This window comes from Macrotis lagotis, chromosome 2, assembly GCF_037893015.1.
Source record: "Macrotis lagotis isolate mMagLag1 chromosome 2, bilby.v1.9.chrom.fasta, whole genome shotgun sequence".
NCBI lineage: Eukaryota > Metazoa > Chordata > Mammalia > Peramelemorphia > Peramelidae > Macrotis > Macrotis lagotis.
Genome location: NC_133659.1, coordinates 204,942,987 through 204,963,957, shown reverse-complemented (window position 1 = coordinate 204,963,957; position 20,971 = coordinate 204,942,987). Strand labels below are relative to the sequence as shown.

At 40.8% G+C, this 20,971-nt stretch overlaps 3 non-coding genes across 3 annotated transcripts; 1 reads left to right on the top strand and 2 right to left on the bottom strand.

The window, feature by feature from the left end:
• Nucleotides 1–3,032: 3,032 nt before the first annotated feature.
• On the bottom strand, nt 3,033–3,105 carry TRNAR-CCU (transfer RNA arginine (anticodon CCU)). Its single transcript has one exon. It is a non-coding gene; the product is annotated as a tRNA-Arg (tRNA).
• Nucleotides 3,106–3,437: 332 nt separating this feature from the next.
• TRNAR-UCG (transfer RNA arginine (anticodon UCG)) lies at nt 3,438–3,510 on the bottom strand. The gene has a single exon. It is a non-coding gene; the product is annotated as a tRNA-Arg (tRNA).
• A 219-nt stretch (nt 3,511–3,729) lies between these two features.
• On the top strand, nt 3,730–3,802 carry TRNAR-UCG (transfer RNA arginine (anticodon UCG)). The gene has a single exon. It is a non-coding gene; the product is annotated as a tRNA-Arg (tRNA).
• Nucleotides 3,803–20,971: the final 17,169 nt, after the last annotated feature.

The window sequence follows — 20,971 nt, the reverse complement described above, 5'->3', positions numbered from 1 at the left end:
TTGCTTGAGTGGCTGTATGGTTAGTTTTACTGAGCTTGGAACTGCTTTTTTTCTGTCTTGCCTTTGTTACAAAGGATGGCTGGGAATGGGGGAGGTAAAGATAACAAAATCAAAAGATTAAGCCATTTTTTTAAAGTCAAAAACAGCAGTTAAAGAAAATCACTTTGACAGCTGTGTAAAGGACAGATTAGAGAGATGAAAGTTGAAGTAAGAACACTATTTTAGTGGCTGTTACTTCAGTAGTCCAATAATGAGTGGGGAATGGTGGCTAGCTGTATGAGTGGAAAAAAGGAAAAATTATAGTATTTAGGGGGTCAACTTTTGATCTAAGGGTTCAGCTCAAAAAGGGTGGGGTGAAATAAGGGAATATGTGTTTGGAAGGGGGATCCTACCACTGTCTTCACAGGGCTTTCTCCTCAACCAGAAATTTATATCCCTTAGAACTGGTCTAAATTTGAATGTGCAATACTATGCTCCCCATTAGCAGTTGTTGGCCTTTTCTCCTTGTATAGTAGTATATACTGCTGCTCTGTCAGCATAAATACTTTTACTAGGCAATAAACAAATCAACTTTACAATCTCAAGAGATTCTTCTCATAATGATTTACAATGCTCAATTATATTGGGCAGTATATTATATTGTAATTTATATAGGCAATAAATTAAATTGGGCAGTAGTTCATTTTTTTAACATTAATTTTTAAAAGTTTTGAGTTCTAAATTTTCTCCCTCCCTTGGGTCCTTTCCCCACCCACAGGAATATGACATCATTTATACATGTAAAGTCATACAAAACACATTATTGTTTTCATCATTTGCCAAAAATAAACTGCAAAAAAACCTAGTAAAATAAAGTTTAAAAATTATTTTTCAATCTACACTGAGTTTATCTGGAGGTAGCCAGCATTTTTCATCATGGGTCTTTTGGAAATTTCCTTGATACATTTTCTTGAAAAAGAGTAGCAAAGTATTTCACAGCTGATTGTCATTTCAATATTGTAGTTACTGTGCATAGTGTTCTGATTCTGCTCACTTCCCAAGATTTTCTGAAACCATTTAAACAGTTAATTTTTTTAAGTAAGCTGGATACTAGCAGGTATTGGGATTGGTTTACAGTCAGAATATAATACATATGACAGTTATTGAAATAAACTTTTTTGTAACAGATTAAACTCATGCAAAAGCTTTCCAAAAGCTTCCAGCTCTTTCTTTCTTAAATTTCTAAGTTTCTAGTCCTACCTCTTCATATAGGCTCATATCCATTAAATTGTCCAAACCAAATATCCCTAATGAAAGCTAAGAATTAGGAACATAAAAATGATGGCATTGTGGGATTTTGTATTGAAAATCAAGAGAGTGTCATAGAGTTCATCATTTGAATTCTACACAGGCAACTTAATCTGTTTCCTATTTTGATTACATTCCCAAAATTCTCAGACCCTATGGAATGCACTCTGTTCAAGCTGTGACCTTTGAGTTCTCATAGGAAGGTCTGCCTACTCATTACTGACAAGGAAAAATGATTGTTAGAAGAGCTGAATGGATTTAGTATGTAATCCGCTCTGAAAAAATTCTGCATATTATGACCATCTTCCCACTCTGGAGGAGGCAGGAAGAGGTCTTCTGTAATAGAGGGAACTATGCACCCAGCTTAGACTTACCAGTGAGGGAAATAGCTGGGGGGGGGGGGCAATGATGGTAGGAATGAAATGGAATATCATAGCCCTATATGAAATAATAAAAGATGTTTTGGAGAATCCTGAAAAGTAAAACCTGAAACAGAGAAGAGACAGCAGTTAACCAAAGGAAGAACTAGCACAAAGACAAACAACATTGTTCCAACAAACAGTTTTGATCCATGCCATGACCAGAGTCCAAGTGTGAAGCATATGGCCCGCCTGCCAGATGGACATTAAACGCAGAAAGATACATTTTGCACATGGACACTGTGTGGATATGAGCTTGACTCTCCTTATTTATTTTCTTATTTTTAGTGTTTTTTAATTGTGGTGGAAGAAGGGGGTGGGAGTTAGTAACTGGACAGTTTTGAAAGTAATGTGTTGAATTTATTATATATGAATTTGAGATTCCCTGTTGGATAAAGAACCCTCTTTTTGTCTTCCATTGTATGTACAGAAGTGAAAATTTCTGGGAGATGGGGTAAAATGTTAAAATAACAAATATAAATATATTCTATGGGGCTTCTTTGTTTATGGATAATTAGAGTTCTTAGGGATGGGGATTTTTAAAAGTTTAGGATAAATTAATGGAACAAAATATGTGTGTAAAAACGTATACACGCCTATATTTCCACCTGATGGGAAATTCTTTTTCAGAGGCCAATCAATTGGGGAAGTCGGGGAAGGAGAGCTTGGAATTTGGAGTTGAAGAGTTCGAAGTTTTAAAATTAAATTTAAAAAATATATGAACTGGATGGGGAGGGGCTTTATAACGAATCAGAATTTTAGAGGTGGGGATGCTCAAAACTTGAGAATAAAAATTGTAATCTAATAGTGCCAACGTGCACTTTTCTTGGCGCTAATCAGATCTTGGGGGAATGTGAGGGGGTTAAAAGTTCAGAATTTTAAAATTACATTTAAAAATATATACTATATATATATATATGTACACATACATATGCATATATATTGCGTGAATGAGGAAAGGCTTCTTTATAGGCTAGGATGGGGGTGTTTAAAAGTTAAAGCTAAAAATTTTTTTTTTTAAATATGCACACAGGGGTGGCACAGTGAATAGAGCACAGGCTCTGAGTTCAAATTCGAACTCAGACCCTAATTACCCAGCTGTGTGGCCTTGGGCAAGCTACTTAACCCCATTCCCGTGTAAAAACATAAACATAAAATAAACACGACGGAGACTTTTCTGGTTGCTAAATCTGCAAGGGGTGGGTAGTGAGCGGGATGGTTACAATTTCTAGATAAAATGTTTAAAAGGACCGAATCGGAGAAGGCGTCCTTTAAAAAAAAAAAAAGGCTCAATCAGCGCCAATAAAGAAAAATGAGCGCACGCTCCACCCCAGATGGGACTCGAACCCACAATCCCTGGCTTAGGAGGCCAGTGCCTTATCCATTAGGCCACTGGGGCTTCCTGTAGCGAGCTGCTGATCACATGCCCCTTCATCATCGCGCCGCGCGCCCGCGCGCTCCGCATGCCGGAGCCGGAGCCGGAGCCGGAGCCGAGGGCAGGTCTGTACGGCGCGGAGAGCGCGGGCGGCCGCCTCGGTCCTCCCGCCGGGGCTCCGCTCCCCGCAGGCGGCGGCGCTGAGCGGCCCGCGGAGGGCCCGGCGCCTCCCGGCCTCCCTCCCGCAGAGCTCTGCAGCGTGCTTCAAAACATTGCGGCCTTTTAAAGGAGGGACGGGGCCGGGACGGGGCCGGGGCTCGGGACGGGGCTGCTTCTCCCGCGGAATCAAAACAATGCGACCACGAAGGGACTCGAACCCTCAATCTTCTGATCCGAAGTCAGACGCCTTATCCATTAGGCCACGCGGTCCCCATGGAGCAGCCTCTCGTAAGAGGTTCTTATGGGGCTGGGGGCGGGGCGGCCCGCCTGCCGGCCGTTCCCCCGGCCCGGCCCGCCCGGCCCGCCCGGCCCGCGCCGCGCCTTCGGGCCTCCGGCCGGGCGCTCAGGCGGCGCGGCCCACGCGCCTCCACCCGCGGGTGCCCCCGGACCTCCGGATCCTCCCCGGCGGGCGGCCGGGCGCTCGGAGGCGGCCGCGTGGCCTAACGGATAAGGCGTCTGACTTCGGATCAGAAGATTGGGGGTTCGAGTCCCCTCGTGGTCGGCCCTCTTTTACCCGAGCGCGCAGCCGCCCGCGTCCTGGCTGAAGGACTGAAGCGGTGACCAAAGGGCGCTGCGGGGCCGCGGGGCCCGGGCCCAGCCTCCGGGGTGAGCGCGCCGGGGCCGCGGGGCCCGGGCCCAGCCTCCGGGGTGAGCGCCCCGAGGTCGCGGGGCCCGGGCCCAGCCTCCGGGGTGAGCGCGCCGGGGTCAAGGCCCGGCGTGCGCCTCCCACCGCCACGCGGAGGGGGCTCGGAGCCGCGGCCTGGGGAGCCGCCGCGCCCCTCCCCCCGGCCGAGCCCAGGCTAAGCGGGGTGCCAGCGCTCCTTCCTCCCCCGGTTGTTCGGATTCACTCTTCCCCTACAGCAGACTGGCAGTGCCCGGCCGCCCCGCCTCGGCACTAGACTTATTTTTTTTGCGGTTAGTGGGTCCGAGGCGCGATGCGTGCTTGGGGGTAGACCTTGAACCCTTTAAGTTGAAGTAAGTTCACTGTGCCCCTTGGTGAACTCCCGAGGGCTGTGACGCGTGTGGGTGACCTGCCTGCGTGCCAGGCGCTGTCGGTGCCAACCTTGGCAGACCTGGCCGCTGCCCAGGACCGGGGTCCCTCCCACAAGCCGCACGGCGCGGCCTCGGGAGCCACCTCCCTTCGGACCACATGTTCTAAACTGAGACTTTCCCATGTTGGCCACCGTCTTCTTTGTTTAATTGATTATAAATCCCCCAATTCCCCCTCACTGGTCGGTGGCTGAAGGAGAGATGGATCCCTCTGCCCAGGATCTCCCCTTTCCGCTCCGGACTCGGGGCGCTGCTTTGGGACTCCCCAGCTGCCTCGGTGTTTCCTCCCCAATCCGTGATGTTTGCACGTTCTTTCTCTTCTATTTTAATTATATTACTCATAATTGTTATTGGACTACTACTTACTGCTGCCGCTACTATTTTATTAGTGTTGCTGCGAATCTGCATCCCTTCCCTGTTGTTGTATCTAAATAAATGTAATCTTTCTTCTTTCCACGACTGTGTTTTATTTTGGTGGGAGCGATCAACGAACCAAGACTAAGACAGTTAAATCTTAATTATACAGACCTTGACCCCGCATCCACTCCGACCCTCACACTTCGAGCCCCGTGGTGGCCTAGCTGCCCCGGCGCCCCAAGCCTGGGAGCCGGGTTTGCTTCAGCAGCTCAGCTTGGCAAGAATTACACCCTTCCTGCTGTGGGAGGGCAGCCTGGCCACTTCCATTAGAACCTGCTCCTACTCTGGAAAACTTGGGCCTGTGCAAGGCTGGCCACGACTCCAGAGAACAGGTAACTGCCCACTTCCCACAGTGGTGGGCTTGCCTGCAGGAGCTCTGGGTTCTCTCTGGGTTTTTTTTTTTATTTCCAATGGGGGTGGATAGCAGAGAGAGTAAAATAGAAATAGGAAGGAAGGAAAACAGAAAGGAAGTGAAGGAGGGAGGAAGGGAAGGAAAGAAACTTAATGCACAAAAGGAAACAAAAGACCAGAATCACAGACAAGGCAAGAGCAGAAGCTCCTAGGGATAGGAGGAGAATCAGGGGAATGTAATATTTTGAGGCTAGGAAGAATGGAAAAGATGGGGATGGAAAAGACAGACACCATTCAAATGATGCTGAGCAAGATGAGCAGGACCAGAAAAACGCTGTACACCTTAGCAGCAATATGGGGGTGATGATCAACCTTGATGGACTTACTCATTCCATCAGTGCAACAAACAGGCACAATTTGGGGCTTTCTGTGATGGAGATCACCATCTGTATCCAGAGAAAGAATTATGGAGTTTAAACAAAGACTATTACCTTTAACTTAGAAAAAAACTTATCTCATTGTGTAATCTTGCCATCCTATGTTGTGGCTTACTTCACCTTGGGGCCCACAGCAGGGACCTCCCTCCCGGAGGGGAGCTGGAGACATAAGGCAGTAGTGGCTTGACTCCTTATTCTCAGCTCCCCTCTGGGAGAGAGGTCACCGCTGTGGACCCCAAGGTGAAGCAAGCCACAATAATCTTATATTTGATTTTTCTTCCTTAAGGATATGATTTCTCTCTCATCACATTCAGCTTAGATCAATGTATACCATGGAAACAATGTAAAGACTAACAAACTGCCTTCTGTGGGGGTGGGGGGAGAGAAGCAAGATTGGGGGGAAATTAAAATAAAATCTTTCAAAAAAAAAAAGGGGCAGCTAGGTGGCACAGTGGATAGAGCACTGGCCCTGGAGTCAGGAGGATCTAAATTCAAATCCACTTCAGACACTTAATAATTACCTAGCTGTGTGACCTTGGGCAAGCCACTTAACCCTATTTGCCTTGCAAAAACCTTAAGGAAAAAAGTTCTAGTTAGAGTGAAGGTGTAGGTTTAAATTAACTTTGATGTAAAGATAAAAACAAATGATTAAGGAGTGAAAAAAGGGTTACTGGGGAAAAGAGGAAAGGGGGAGAGAAAATGGGGTAAATCATATCACATGAAGAAGTATGAAAGACCTATTACAGTACAGGGAAAGAAGGGAGGGTGTGTATTATTTGAATCCTTTGACCCAGATTGATTTTTTTTTAAATCAATAAAAGTGGTCATTCTTTGCTTCCCCCCAAAAAAGAAAGAAAAGACACCATTCAAATGATTAAAGTAAAATATCTAAAATATACAAATAATTTAAACACCATGAACCATTTCCAGGGTACAAGAGGTAAAAAATATGAACAGTTTTCAAAAGAATATTTCTGAATTAAGACTACATGAAAACATGCTCCAATTTTAAGAGAAATACAAATTTAAGACAACTAAAAATACTCTGAACTTCACTGGGTGTCTGAGGCTAGATTTGGACCTGGGTGCTCCTGGTTCAAGGGTCAATGCTCTGTCTGCCACCCAGCCACCTCTACTATTACTACTATTTTATTTGATTTTGGGTCTTTTTTTCTTTTTCTTTTGGTTTTTGCAGGGCAGTGGGGTTGGGGTGGCTTGCATGTCACACAGCTGGGTGATTTTTGGGTGTATGGGGCCGGATATGGGCTTGGGTGCTCCTGGCTCTAGGGCTGGTGCTCCATCCATTGCGCCACCTGGCCATACCTACAATTATTACTATTATTTTTTTTAATTTTAATTTTTTTCTCTCCCTTTACTTTATCGTTCAAGCGAGTCTATATTTTTTGGGAGGAGGGTGTGTGTTTTGTTTACTCTTAAACAAGAATATTTTATTAATGTATAAAAAATTATTTGTACAAAATGAGAATAAATAAATATTAAATATAGAAAAAAAGAAATAGAATAGAATCTAGTATACTATCTTTTTATTATTCATATAGAATCCTTATATTCAAGTCTCCTGGGATGCAAAACAAATTTATTTTGGTAAGGCTACTAATTAGCTACTTCAAATCTTACTTCAGAGCCAGACATCATCTGTCTAAATATTCATTACCAATGGTCTCTCTCCACCACCGATGCTTTTCTTGTCAAAAATTCAGTTCTGTTACTGTTTCTGATACTACAGTTGTTCTACTAGATACTCCCCTTGCTGTCCTTGCTGTTAGCACTTCCAAGCTTTTTAGGGCCTTTCAGTGCCTACAAGATTGCTTACTAATGGAACAAAAGTGAATATGGAAGGAGCATCTGACATTATGCCTAGGTAAAGAAAGGCAATCCTAAAAAAAAAAAAAAAAAACACGAGAAAGAAAAAAGTCCATTCTCTGCTCACTGGAATAATACCTTGCCACCATCCAAAAGCATCACCAGACAGAAATGAATTCTTTTACCAAATGTGGCACCCCCATGTTATCAGCTCTTCTTAGCTCAGAAGCCAATTAGGGCATCAAAGGATGAGCCATGCATGGCCAAAAGCCAGTTTCCAGTGTTCCCTCATGATTGATCAGATTGGCAGCTGCTTATATTCTGAGTGGGTAAAGGGAAACTAGGACATGGGTCAAATTTCATTTGAATAACTGGAAAATTTAGGAAACCAATGTTTCCCCAAAACATACAGTGAAATATACTTCTTCATTCCCAACATAGAGATAGAACACTAAATTCATAATCAGGGAAGGTCACTTAACACACGTTTTCCTTTGGTTTGTCTTTGACGAAAGGAAAGTTGCAATCTGGGGGTCACATAGGAAATGATTAAAGATAAAGACATCAATAAAACATTTTGAATGGATTTAAAAGAAAAACGTGCCATTGGGTTGATTTTTTTGTTAATTTGTCCTTTTTTTATTTTTACTAATCATTTTTTGCAGGGTTTTGAGTTTTGCATTTTTCTCCCTCTCTCCCTTTCCTCCCCCTTCCCCCGATATAGGCTCTACATTTATAACCATACTAATCATTGTGTATGTGAGAGAAGAATCAGATCCAAATGAAAGAAAACATTAGACAGAAAACAATGACAATACATAAGACAATATTGAAAAATTGAAGATTAGCTTTGGTCTTCATTTAAACTTCATAGTTCCTTCTCTAGATATGGATGGTATTTTCCATCACAAATCTTTTAAAATTATCTTTGATTATTGTACTGCTGAAATGAGCAAGTCCATTATGGTTGATCATCACTCCATGTTGTTAGTATGTATAATGTTCTTTTGGTTCTACTCATTTCACTCAGCCTCAATTCATGCAAGTCTTTCCAGGCTTTTCTGAAATCCCAGCCCTCATAATTTCTTATAGAACGATAGTGTTCCATCACATACATATACCACAATTTGTTCATCCGTTCCCCAATTGATGAGTAACCCCTCAATTTCCAAATCTTTGCCACTACTAAAAGTGCTATTATGAATATTTTTGTACGTGTGGGATTTTTACACTTTTTTCATGATCTCTACAGTTATTGGTGTTGATTCTTTAGTGAATCTGAAGAAAGGAATTTCTATGAATATATATATAAAGATTGTAAGGGATTGAAAAGAGAGTGAGTGATGTGGAAGGAGCAATATTTTTTAGGACTGGAGCCACATGAACTAGGCTAATTTTTCCCAGCTCCTGACTACAACAAAAGCTAGGCTAGTCTTTTTCTTAAAAGACTGAAATTGTCCTTGAGATTGAATTGCCCCAAGGAATGAAGTCACCAAACTATTGATATGCTTCTCAGTCAACTAAGGACACAAAGTACACATTCCATGAGAAATCAGTTCCTCCTTATACTTGGCATCTGACCGACATTTAATTCACCAACTATGCAGATGGAAATACAGGGGAACTAGGTGGTACAATGGAAAGAGTTTTCAGTCTAATCAGGAAAACCCAAGTTCAAACCCAGCCTCAGATGCTTACTAACTGTGTGACCTTGCAAGTTACTTATCCAAGTTTCTCCATTTGCAAAATGAGCTGGAAAGGGAAAACCACTGTAGTAATTTTGGGTTTTTTTTTAAGACAATGGGATTAAGTGACTTGTCCAAGATCACACAGCTAGCTTAAGTGAGATTTGAACTCAGGTTCTCCTGACTCCACAGCTGGTGTGCTATCCACTTCACCACCTAGCTGCCCCACCAATGTAGCACTTTTGCCAAGAAAACCCCAAATGGGGTCATGAAGAGTCACACAAGACTGAACACAACAACTGATCAGACATGGACCCTAAAAAATGCTGTATTTTTACTGAATATCTTTTCCATGTTAAGACTAAGTAAATCTTTTGTTAACTCTTAAATGATCTACAAGTGTCTCATTTTCTTCCAGACTCTAGCTTGAAATATCAAACTGGTCTGAGCCCAGACTGACCTTTAACAGGTGGTAAAGAAACAGTAGAATTGTGTATCTAAGAAATAAAGTATCTTTGAAGAGTTTAGGAAGTAATCTATGTGACTAGTTGAATTGTCTTGGCTGTTAAGGTAAAGGGAATAAATAACCCAAGACCAGAAGTCTGTTGGTATGGAATTCTCTCCTAGATGGAAATCAGTGCTCTTCCACATCAGCATAGAAGAAAGCAGACTTTGAATCTCTTGAGTTTCTTTTGGATCTTAATCTCTTTGGACTTTAGACACTTGTGTCTTCTAGTTTCAAGAGAAAGGTTGGACAATAACAACCATACTCAGGTTGCTGAAGTTATAAATAAGATTATGGAGTGACTGCATTTCCTTGATTGGAGGGAATGGAAAAACCAAAAGTTGCTTAATCCAACCCTGACAGGAAATATTCCATAACAACCCCAACAAATGATCCTCCATCCTATGCTTGGAGTCCAGTAAAATGGAACTCATCATCTCTCATTCCACTTTTAGATAGCTGTCATTGTTTTCCCTTACATCATCCACACTACTCAGCCAAGGGATCATACAGTAATACACTGGAAGCAAACTTTCCAAATGCTGTCCTTCCATTAGGAAGCTTTCTGATGGTCTGGAGATGAACCCTGAGGTTATAGAATGGACAAATGAGTTAGATCTAAGGCAACAAGTAGGAAGATGTGAGTTTTTAGATGATTTCTAGATTATTATCTGAGAGCAAGGAAGAGTTACACTCTAGAATTCTTGCCCTATAGAGAATCATAGGGATCTTGAGTAAAAGACAAGTCAGAAAGCTTAGGTGCTTTAATCTAGGAATGGCTGTGGTACTTCTAATTATCTTACTCTTATATTAATTCTCAATTTATATATTCTCTTCATTATAAACATTGTTTGTAGTTTGGATTATTTGTAAATGGGGGTTAGAAGGGAAAGTGGAAAGAGGGTGATTTTCCCAAAATGTAGATTTGACCATGTTACTCCCCTACTTAATAAACTCCAATGACCCCTTATTGCTTCTGGAAAAAAACTTAAGCAATACTTTCTACTTGAAGGCTTTTCTGACACCATTACCCCACCTGCTAGTGTCCTCCCATTAACAACAAAAATTGTATTTGTATTGTGTGTTTTGTAAAGACCTATTTAAGTACATATTGTCTCCTATGAAGTACTGCTTTATATTGTGTCTTTAATCTAGGATATTGTCTGACATGTAAGAGATATCTAATAAATGTTTATAGATTCACTGATTTTTAAAGTTCCATCTAATGCCAGAAAAGCATTGTGCACCCTAACAGCAACTGATGATCAACCTTGATGGACTTGCTCATTCCATCAGTGCAACAACCAGGGACAATTTTGGACTATCTGTAATGGAAAATACCATCTGTATCCAGAGAAAGAATTGTGGAGCTTGAACAAAGACCAAAGACTATTACCTTCAATTGAGGGAAAAAAACCATTATCTTACTATGTAGTTTTCCTATCTCTTATACTTTATTTTTCTTCCTTAAGGATGTGATTTCTCTCATCACATTCAATTGAGATCAATGTATACCATGGAAACAATGTAAAGACTAACAGAATGCCTTCTGTGGGGGGGTGGGGGAGGGAAGCAAGAATGGGGGGAAAATTGTAAAACTCAACATATATAAAATCTTTCTTAAAAAAGTTCTATCTAGGGGGCAGCTAGGTGGCGTAGTGGATAAAGCACCGGCCTTCCGGTCTCAGGCACTTAATAATTACCTAGCTGTGTGGCCTTGGGCAAGCCACTTAACCCCATTTGCCTTGCAAAAAAACCTAAAAAAAAAATGTTAAAAAAGTTCTATCTAATGTGGGAAAAAGTTGTGGGAGAAGTCAAATAAGCTAGAGATAGGTGATATGGAAGATGGAACTAGTGAACTATGATAAAGGTTGAATAAAATTTTGGAGAAATTGTGGAAAATCTGAAAATGATCTCTGGTCCCTCATACCACTCTATGTTCTATTTCCAAATATTAAGATGATCAGGACCAAGGATAATTAAAGAAAATAAATTTATTGATAAAACTGGAATAGAGAGTAGATCTTGAAGAATATTCATGAAAGAAAAGGAAAAAAGTAGTAGGCATGAGAAAGTAAAATAAGTTAAAAAAAGAAGAGGGCAAAGAAAATTAATAAATGGGTTGGTGGATATGGCAAATTGATGAAACAGATAAAAGGTAAATAAAATGCTGAATGGGAGGCAGTGTGACTATAGAGTTGTTGAAACTAAGGAAAGGAAGTTGAGTGGATTTGTCAAGTTATTAATGTAGATTATACTCTGAGATGACTGTCCCAGCTCCCACAGGTCCAGGTAAATTAGTCAGGTCCCCAGATCTCAGCTAACAGATATTTTCAGAGGTGTAGGATTAGCCCTGAAGTTCTGAAGAAGAAAAGGAATGATTTTTCTAATGCTATCTAGCTCATGAGCCCCCACCAGTATGCTTCCACCATGATTACCATTTAAGAATCATTGAGTTAGCCAAACTCAGATTTTAGAAAGATGTATTTATTAAAGGGAGTACATTAAGAACAGCTGGTTTAAAATATATATCCCCAAAGTCTATGACACTTTCCCACACTGAAAATGACAGAGCGAAAGTGGAGATCATCCTAGAGTGCCCAGCTGCGCTTGATGAATGTAAATCTCGTGGTCCAGGTGCATTACAGTCTTAGGCCTGGAAGGAAATGACAACTAGGATTGTATATGCTCCTAGAACTAAAGAGGCATTAGTTCCTCTGTACTCTACTTTCATCAGACCATAATCTGGAATATTGTATTGAGTCCTAGGCACTTTCCTTTAAGGACAAGGACAAGACCTTGGAACAGGTCGACCAGAATACCCAAGGTCCTTGAGTCCATGGCCCATGAGATTTAGTGATGAGATCTAAGGCAACAAGTAGGAAGATGTGAGTTTTTAGATGATTTCTAGAAGTAAAGATGTGATAGCTGCCTCAAGGAATTTAAGGAGGAGATTAAACTTAATTTGCTTGCAAATAAAATAATTTAAACTTCTTTGATATTTCTGAATGAAATTTGATTTAGGTATCTATTTCACTCCTCTGAACCTCTCCCTCATGTAGTCAATGGCAGATTAAATTGGCTAGGAACAGAAGATACAGTCTTCCTGTGATCAATCATAGAACAGTGACCCTGTTGCTATTAGATGGAGTAAAGAAATTGGACAGAGGCCACTATTAGGAGAACTCAAGAGAGCTCTAAAAGCTTTTTTACTCTCCCCAGTCTCTTTCCACATCTACTTTTTAATAGGTATTTTCATATGATTTTCTTCTTGTAATAAAAAAAAAACCCTTGAGTTAAGAAATTTTAAAATGAAGAGAATTGAGCATATTTCAACTCATTTAAATGCCTTTAGTTAGCAGCCAGTACCTCTCCATATCAGTGATTATGAGATAAACCTGCAAATATCAGAAGGGAAAAGAAAAGCTACAGATGTTAGACAACACTTATAAATTCAAAGAATATTTATTAAAGAGTATATCTCTATGTTTGAACAAGGAAATAATTTGCTTTGAGCTTCCAAATCTGTCTCCAGACTGGGGCTATGATGGGTTCATTACCCAGATTGTGGTGATATGGCAGCTCCAGAGATGTATCCTATTTTCCCCTTTTGCACAAAAAAAGTTCCATATGGGAAATATGTTGGAGATACTCCCATGTTTTCAGGGTTCCGACACAGTAATTAATGGGGAACAAGGTCATATCATCTTCCTGTTTCCAGGCAGGGGAATCTTTGGATAAAAAGAGAATGCAAGAATGGGATGCTCCCTCAGTTACTCTTGGTTCACCAGCAAGAGTTATGTGGACAGTTTAATTTTTGATACCAGTTACTATGGAGATACCCAGACTCAGATGGATGTTTTCCATGAAAGTATTATTGGTTAAAGAAGGGGAGACCTTCTCAGCCGGTTTTAAGATTCAAAACAAAAAGGATCAATTAATTCATGGGATACATGCCAAACATCTGACAAGTGCTAAAAGAATGACTTTGGGTTGCTCTCTCAAGTCACAAAACCTTTGTAGAAGTGCTTATTTGAAGGTTTTTTCACTTTGAGCTTCTATATGTAAAATGCTAATTCAGATTAGGGCAGAGGGAATATACTTCTTATATACAAAGCTACTAACAGGGTTTTTGTTGTTTCTTATTGTTCCAACAATTCCAACTCTTGACGGCCCCATTTGGCCTTTTCTTGGCAAAGATACTGGAGATACATTCTAAAGGGCTATATAAACACAATTGTATTATTCAACATATATATATATATATATATACATATATTATATATATACATGTACATATATATATTCACATGTACACATCCATACATGATTATGTTAATAAGGCCTTTTTACCTCTGTTACATATAGCTAGGTATAGCAGCTAGGTGGCATGGTGGACCTGAGTTCAAATCTAGCCTCAGACATATACTAGCTATGTGATTCTGGGCAAGTCATTTTACCCTATTTATCTCAGTTTTATCATCTATAAGTGCTAGGGACACAAAGACAAAGGTAATTCTTCCACTCAAGGAGCTTAAAATCTAATGGGAAAGACATCATGAAAATGACTATGGAAAAAAATAAATTGGAGATAATCAAAAGAGAAAAGGCATTAGCATTAGCGGGGACCAAGAAAAACTTTTTGAAGAAGGTAGGATTTTAGATGGGACCTGAAGAAACTCAGGTTAGCCAAGAGACAGAGATGAATAGAGTTCCAGGCATGGATGAAATCCCACGAAAATATATGGAGTTGGGAGATTGAGTAAGTCATGTTAGAAGAAAAGTACAGAGTTGGTCTTATTGAATTGTATATTTGGAGGGGAATAAAGTATAAGAAGAATGGAAAGAGAGGAGGTGGAATTATGAAAGGGTTTTAAAAGACAGAGGATTTTACATTTGATCTTGGAAGTAATAGGGAGCCCCTGGAGTTTATTGAGTAGGAGTGATATAGCAGATTTCCCCCTTTAGAATATCAGTTTGTCCATTAAGTGGAAAATGAATTTAAGTACGGAGATATTTGAGATGGAGAGATTAGCACAAAGGCTTTTGTCCAAGTAAGAAGTGAGGAAAGTCTATGTGATGGCGGAAATGTCAGAGAAGGGGCCATTTAGGAGAGATGTTACAAAGACAGAAGCAACAAAACTTCAGTCAATTTAGATATGGGAGAGGGGTTGAAGATGAAAGTGAGTTGGGGATCAAATCTTAATTATAATCCTGAGTGATTGGGAAGATGGTAGTACCCTCAATAGTAACAGAGAATGAAAGAAGGGAGGGTTTTGTAGAAAAGATGAGCTCATAAAGCACCAGCCCTGGAGTCAAGAGTACCTGGGTTCAAATCCGGTCTCAGACACTTACTAATTACCTAGCTGTGTGGCCTTGAGCAAGCCACTTAACCCCATTGCCTTGCAAAAAAAAAAAGAAAAGATGAGCTCAATTTTAGACATGTTGAGTTAGAAATGTTTCTAGGACATTTTGTCCAATAGGCAACTGGAGATATGAGACCATCAGGAGAATTTAGAGATGAATAAATAGATGAGAATTTATTAATAGAAATGATAATTGAATCCAAGGGAGCAGATGAGATCAAGTGAGAGAGTATAGAGAGAGAAGGTCTAGGACAGAGCCTTAGGGTAGACCTACTTTTAGCAGGCATGACCTGGATGAAGACGCAGCAAAGGAGACTGGGGAAGGAATGATCAGACAGATACCAGAAGAACCAAGAGGGGAGGGTTTCAGAAACCTAGAAAGAATCTATTAAGAAGCAGAAAAGTAGGGGTGGCTAGGTGGCACAGTGGATAGACCACCAGCCTTGGAGTCAGGAGTACCTGGGTTCAAATCCAGCCTCAGACACTTTAATAATTACCTAGCTGTGTGGCCTTGGGCAAGCCACTTAATCCCATTGCCTTGCAAAATCTAAAAAAAAAAAAAAAAAAAAAAAAAGCAGAAAAGCATTGATGGTGTCAAAGGCTGCAGAGAAGTCAAGAAGAGTGAGAAATGAGGAAAGACCATTAGATTTGGTAGTTAAGAGAGCAATGGTAAATTTAGAGAGAGCACTTCCAGTGAAATGATGAATTAGGAAGCCAGAGGAGGAAATGAGAGAGGAAAGGATGTAGAGGCACTGATTGTAGTAAACTTTCTCAAGAAGTTTAGTCAAAGAAATAAAATGACATACCCAGAGTCACACAGCTAGTCTCACGAATCCTCTGAAGGTGAATTTGAACTTGATTTCCTAAGTCCATCATACCATCAGCTGCACACTCTCACACACACACACACATGATATATACATATATGTGTATATGTACATAAATATATATATATATATATATATTCTGTAGTCCACAATATAAATTCATTTACATTCCTTGGAGGGATGAAAGAATATTTAGACTACAAAATTCTAAAAATCAAATCAAATCCATACACACACACACACACACACACACACATATATATGAAGGGGCATAGACCTAGAGGTCAGACATCATGAAAAGCATCACAGGAGTTGGCCCTTCCACAGACCCTTAATTGTTCTGGTAAGATTAGCTCAATGACTGCTAAGGAGTTGGAAAAGAGAATAAATATGTCAATAGAGCATATGAAAAATGAAAGTAAATAACTAACAAGTACTGATCAATATTATTTGAGTTTTACAATTTCCCCCCAATCTTACTCTCCCCCGCCAACGGAAAGCAATCTGTCAGTCTTTACTTTCTTTCCATGTTGTACCTTGATCCAAATTGAGAGAGAAATCATATCCTTAAAGAAGAGACAAGAAGTCTGAGAGGTAACAAAATCAGACAATAAGATATCTGTTTTTTTCTAAATTAAAGGGAATAGTCCTTGAACTTTGTTCAAACTCCACAGCTCCTTATCTGGATACAGATGGCACTCTCCTTTGCAGACAGCCCAAAATTGTTCCTGATTGTTGCACAGATGGAATGAGCGAGTCCTTCAGGGTTGATCATTGCTCCCATGTTGCTGTTAGGGTATACAGTGTTTTTCTGGTTCTGCTCATCTCACTCAGCATCAGTTCATGCAAATCCCTCCAGGCTGTCCTGAAATCCCGTCCCTCCTGGTTTCTAATAGAACAATAGTATTCTATGACATACATATACCACAGTTTGCTAAGCCATTCCCCAATTGAAGGACATTTATTTGATTTCCACTTCTTTGCCACCACAAACAGGGCTGCTATAAATATTTTTGTACAAGTAATGTTTTTACCCCTTTTCATCATCTCTTCAGGGTATAGACCCAGTAGTGGTATTGCTGGGTCAAAGGGTATGTGCATTTTTGTTGCCCTTTGGGCATAGTTCCAAATAGCTCTCCAAAAAGGTTGGATGAGTTCACAGCTCCACCAACAATGTAATAGTGTCCCAGATTTCCCACAACCCTTCCAACATTGATCATTATCCTTTCTGGTCATTGGAAAATTCTTAAACCTCACTGGGAGCAGGAAAAAAAGAATGGGAGAAATCAACTCAGAAGAATGGGCTGCAAAAGGTCAATAAAAATGTGCATACCCTTTGACCCAGCAATACCACTACTGGGTTTGTACCCTGAAGAGATGATGAAAAAGGGTAAAAACATCAATTGTACAAAAATACTCATAGCAGCCCTGTTTGTGGTGGCAAAGAATTGGAAATCAAGTAAATGTCCTTCAAGTGGGGAATGGCTTAGCAAACTGTGGCATATGTATGTCATGGAACACTACTGTTCTATTAGAAACCAGGAGGCAGGGCAGCTAGGTGGCGCAGTGGATAGAGCACCGACCCTGGAGTTAGGAGTACCTGGGTTCAAATTCAACCTCAGACACTTAATAATTACCTAGCTGTGTGGCCTTGGGCAAGCCACTTAACCCTGCTGCCTTGCAAAAAAGAAAAAAAAAGAAACCAGGAGGGATGGGAATTCAGGAAAGCCTGGAGGGATTTGCATGAACTGATGCTGAGTGAGATGAGCAGAACCAGAAAAACACTGTACACACTAATAGCAACATGGGGGTGATGATCAACCTCGATGGACTTGCTCATTCCAAGAGTGCAACAACCAGGGACAATTTGGGGCTGTCTGCAATGAAGAATACCATCTGTATCCAGAAAAGAACCGTGGAGTTTGAACAAAGTCCAAGGACTATTTCCTTTAATTTAGGAAAAAAACCTGATATCTTATTGTCTCATCTTGTTATTTCTTATACTTTATGTTTCCTCCTTAAGGATATGATTTCTCTCTTATCACACTCAATTTGTATCAATGTATAATATGGAAACAATGTAAAGACTGACAAATTGCTCCTGTGGGGGTGGGGGGTAAGGAAGTAAGATTGGGGGAAAATTGTAAAACTCAAAATAAATAAAATCTTTAATAAAAATTTTTTTAAATGACCATGTGTAGGGGTGACTAGGTGGCATAGTGGATAAAGCGCCGGCCCTGGAGTCAGGAGTACCTGGGTTCAAATCCAGTCTCAGACACTTAATAATTACCTAGCTGTGTGGCCTTGGGCAAGCCACTTAACCCCGTTTGCCTTGCAAAAAAAAAACAACCTAAAAAAATGATCGTGTTAAAGTATGGAAAATCTCAAATAAAGAAAAGCATAATATTTTACACTTTATTATACAATGAAATTATAATCAATCAAGAATCCTTGAAAAAATAAAGGGGCAGCTAGGTGACACCTAGGAGTACCTGAGTTCAAATCCGGCCTCAAATATTTAATAATTACCTAGTTGTGTGGGCAAGCCACTTAACTCCATTTGCCTTGAAAAACAAACAAACAAACAAACAAAAAAGAATGGGCTGGAGAAACTGAGTGAACCAGGATAAGAAGACTGCCATGGCATAGGGGACAATGTGCAGAATCAGGAGGAACCTAGAGAAAAAAATTTCGGAGAAATCAGATGAAAACTAGATGATTTCGGATGCAAACTAGAACAGGTTATTAATGCTCACCAATTGTCAAAGCACTGTTACAGGCACCAGTTGAATCACAGGCATCTATGGCAGGGACTAGCCCACCTTAGCATAGTGGAAAGCAGAACAGGTACTGGTAATAACAGCATGACTGTAAGCTCTGGAGAGTGGTCATCAGTTTATGGCCTGTGGGTCATGAGTATGTGCATCAGATAACATCACTGGCAATGTTCACAGGCAGGTTTCAATACTGTCAGAGGCTGAAGCCTCCAATCTCAGCTCTGACACCCTGCCTCTTCTACCAGCCCAATAGCCTCCACCTATGAGAACCCAGCCCTTACCAGTCATCAGTATATACTAATGCAGCAGGTTTGCTACAAATGCTTCCAGTGAGCTGTGTTCCTGGCAGATGATTGACATGAGAACCTTGAGGAACAGATGAGATGGCCAAGACTTCAATTTACATACATTCCTGGGTAGTAGCCACAAGTTTGGCCAAATGATCTGGGACCTGGAGGGAAGACTCAATAATTAAAGTTTCTTTCTTTTGGAATCAGGACCAACAGGAATTTTGCCAATTTCCATCCAATCCATAAAAATTCTTTAGTACTTTATTGTTCATCAGAAATGCCATGGCCTCTGCTGAACTGAATGCCAAGCTGATGCTCTTACAAGAATGGAAGATTGGGAAGTAGGTCTGGCATGGGCATGGGGCTAGGATGCCATATTGTGGTGGGTACAGGACTATATGATCCCCATAAAGATGAGGCAGCTATTCTGCCAAATGGAACTCCTTCCTATAGTTCACAATCTACTTCCAGTTGACAAATCTTGTAATACCCCACCCCTTTCTATTGTCCCCCTTATCAAAATACCTAGTCTTTATACCATACCACCCTCAGCCTTCTCACATACCAGATCCTAAGATTCAGGACATAAATTGAAATGGGGAGGTGAAACCTAGGATTCCTGGACATTCTTCAAAGTGCTATTGCTCATTACTGGTGACCAATAGCCCTAAAGTCAATAGAGTTAAGTTCCCCAAGGTTAGGTGAGATATTAGAAGAAACATTTTTTGACTAAAAGATGTCTGCTAAAATAGACTAATTCTGGGGCAGCTAGGTGGCGCAGTGGATAAAGCACCAGCCCTGGAGTCAGCAGTACCAGGGTTGAAATACCGTCTCAAACACTTAATAATTACCTAGCTGTGTGGCCTTGGGCAAGCCACTTAACCCCATTTTTCCTTATAAAAACCTAAAAAAAAAAGACTAATTCTTCCTTAAGGCACAATGAGATCATCCTTGAGACTCAATTGGTCCAAGAAAAAGATTCAAACTCTTGCTAAAACTTGTTTCTTTAGTGTTAAAGCCCAGAGGAGGTTCCTCAGTTTTGATAGGCTTGCCATTGCCCAAATGGCAACTACACCTTCTGACACTGATGCCAACCCAGCAAATGCAGTCAAGCAGAGCTATACCCAATTTGAAACAATGCTGTAACCATTGAGTATTCTTTCCACATTAGTGGAATTTGAATGGTGGCCAATAATTGAGGCCAGGCTTACACACATTCAGAATCTTCTCCTACCAAAACTACTAGTAATTTTTAAATTTTCCCAAGAAAGACAACTATATGTTTTGGTGAAAAGTAGATGGGGGCTAAAATGAAAAGACTTAGATTTTAATTTGTTCCCCACTACTCCGCCACTCTCTAGAATTCTCATTGCTCACCCTGAAAGAACCTGAGCCCCTGCCTAGACTGGTGACCTCTTCTTCAAAACCACTAATTTGGAAGGGCCTCAGCCATGCTCCACTCCCCCCACCCCATTTCCAGCTCCTTTTTATGGACTGTCTCCTCCATTAGAAAGGAAGCACCTTGAGGATGGACCAGTGTCCCCAGTGCTCAGTACAGTACTGGCTTTTATCAACTTGCTTCCTGCATTACTTTGCAGAAGACATTTACCTTCTCTGGGCCTTAGTTTCCTAATTTGTAAAACAAGGTTGGGCTAGATGCTCGCCAAATTCCTTTCTGATTCTAAAACCTATCATTCTATATCTTTGATTTAGGATTCCCTGTCAAGTTTTCCCAGAGTAGACTTTCCCAGTGAACAATGATTCATGTAACTTTTTATGGACTTTAACCATTAGGTAAAACAAGCTTCTTTCAGATCTTTTAATATTTTTCTAAATTGCTCAACATGAGGGAATGATAGGAGTTCTGGAAGTAGAGTCCAAAGATATAAAAAGTCCTGGCTCTTAATTTCATTTTATAGATGTGGAAACCATGGCCAGTGTACTGCACAACAGCTTTATGGATCAGTGCTATATGTGGCTGTGTTGGAAACACAGCCTTGCTTCTTGTTTTTCGGGGTTCCTCAGGGACAACTCCCAGGCACCTATCCAGACAAACTCCTATCTTCAGAGCACAGCAGCCTCTCCTTTCTTTTCTGTGTATGCCATTTTCACTCCTTTGGGTCCTGCAACCACCCCAAATCT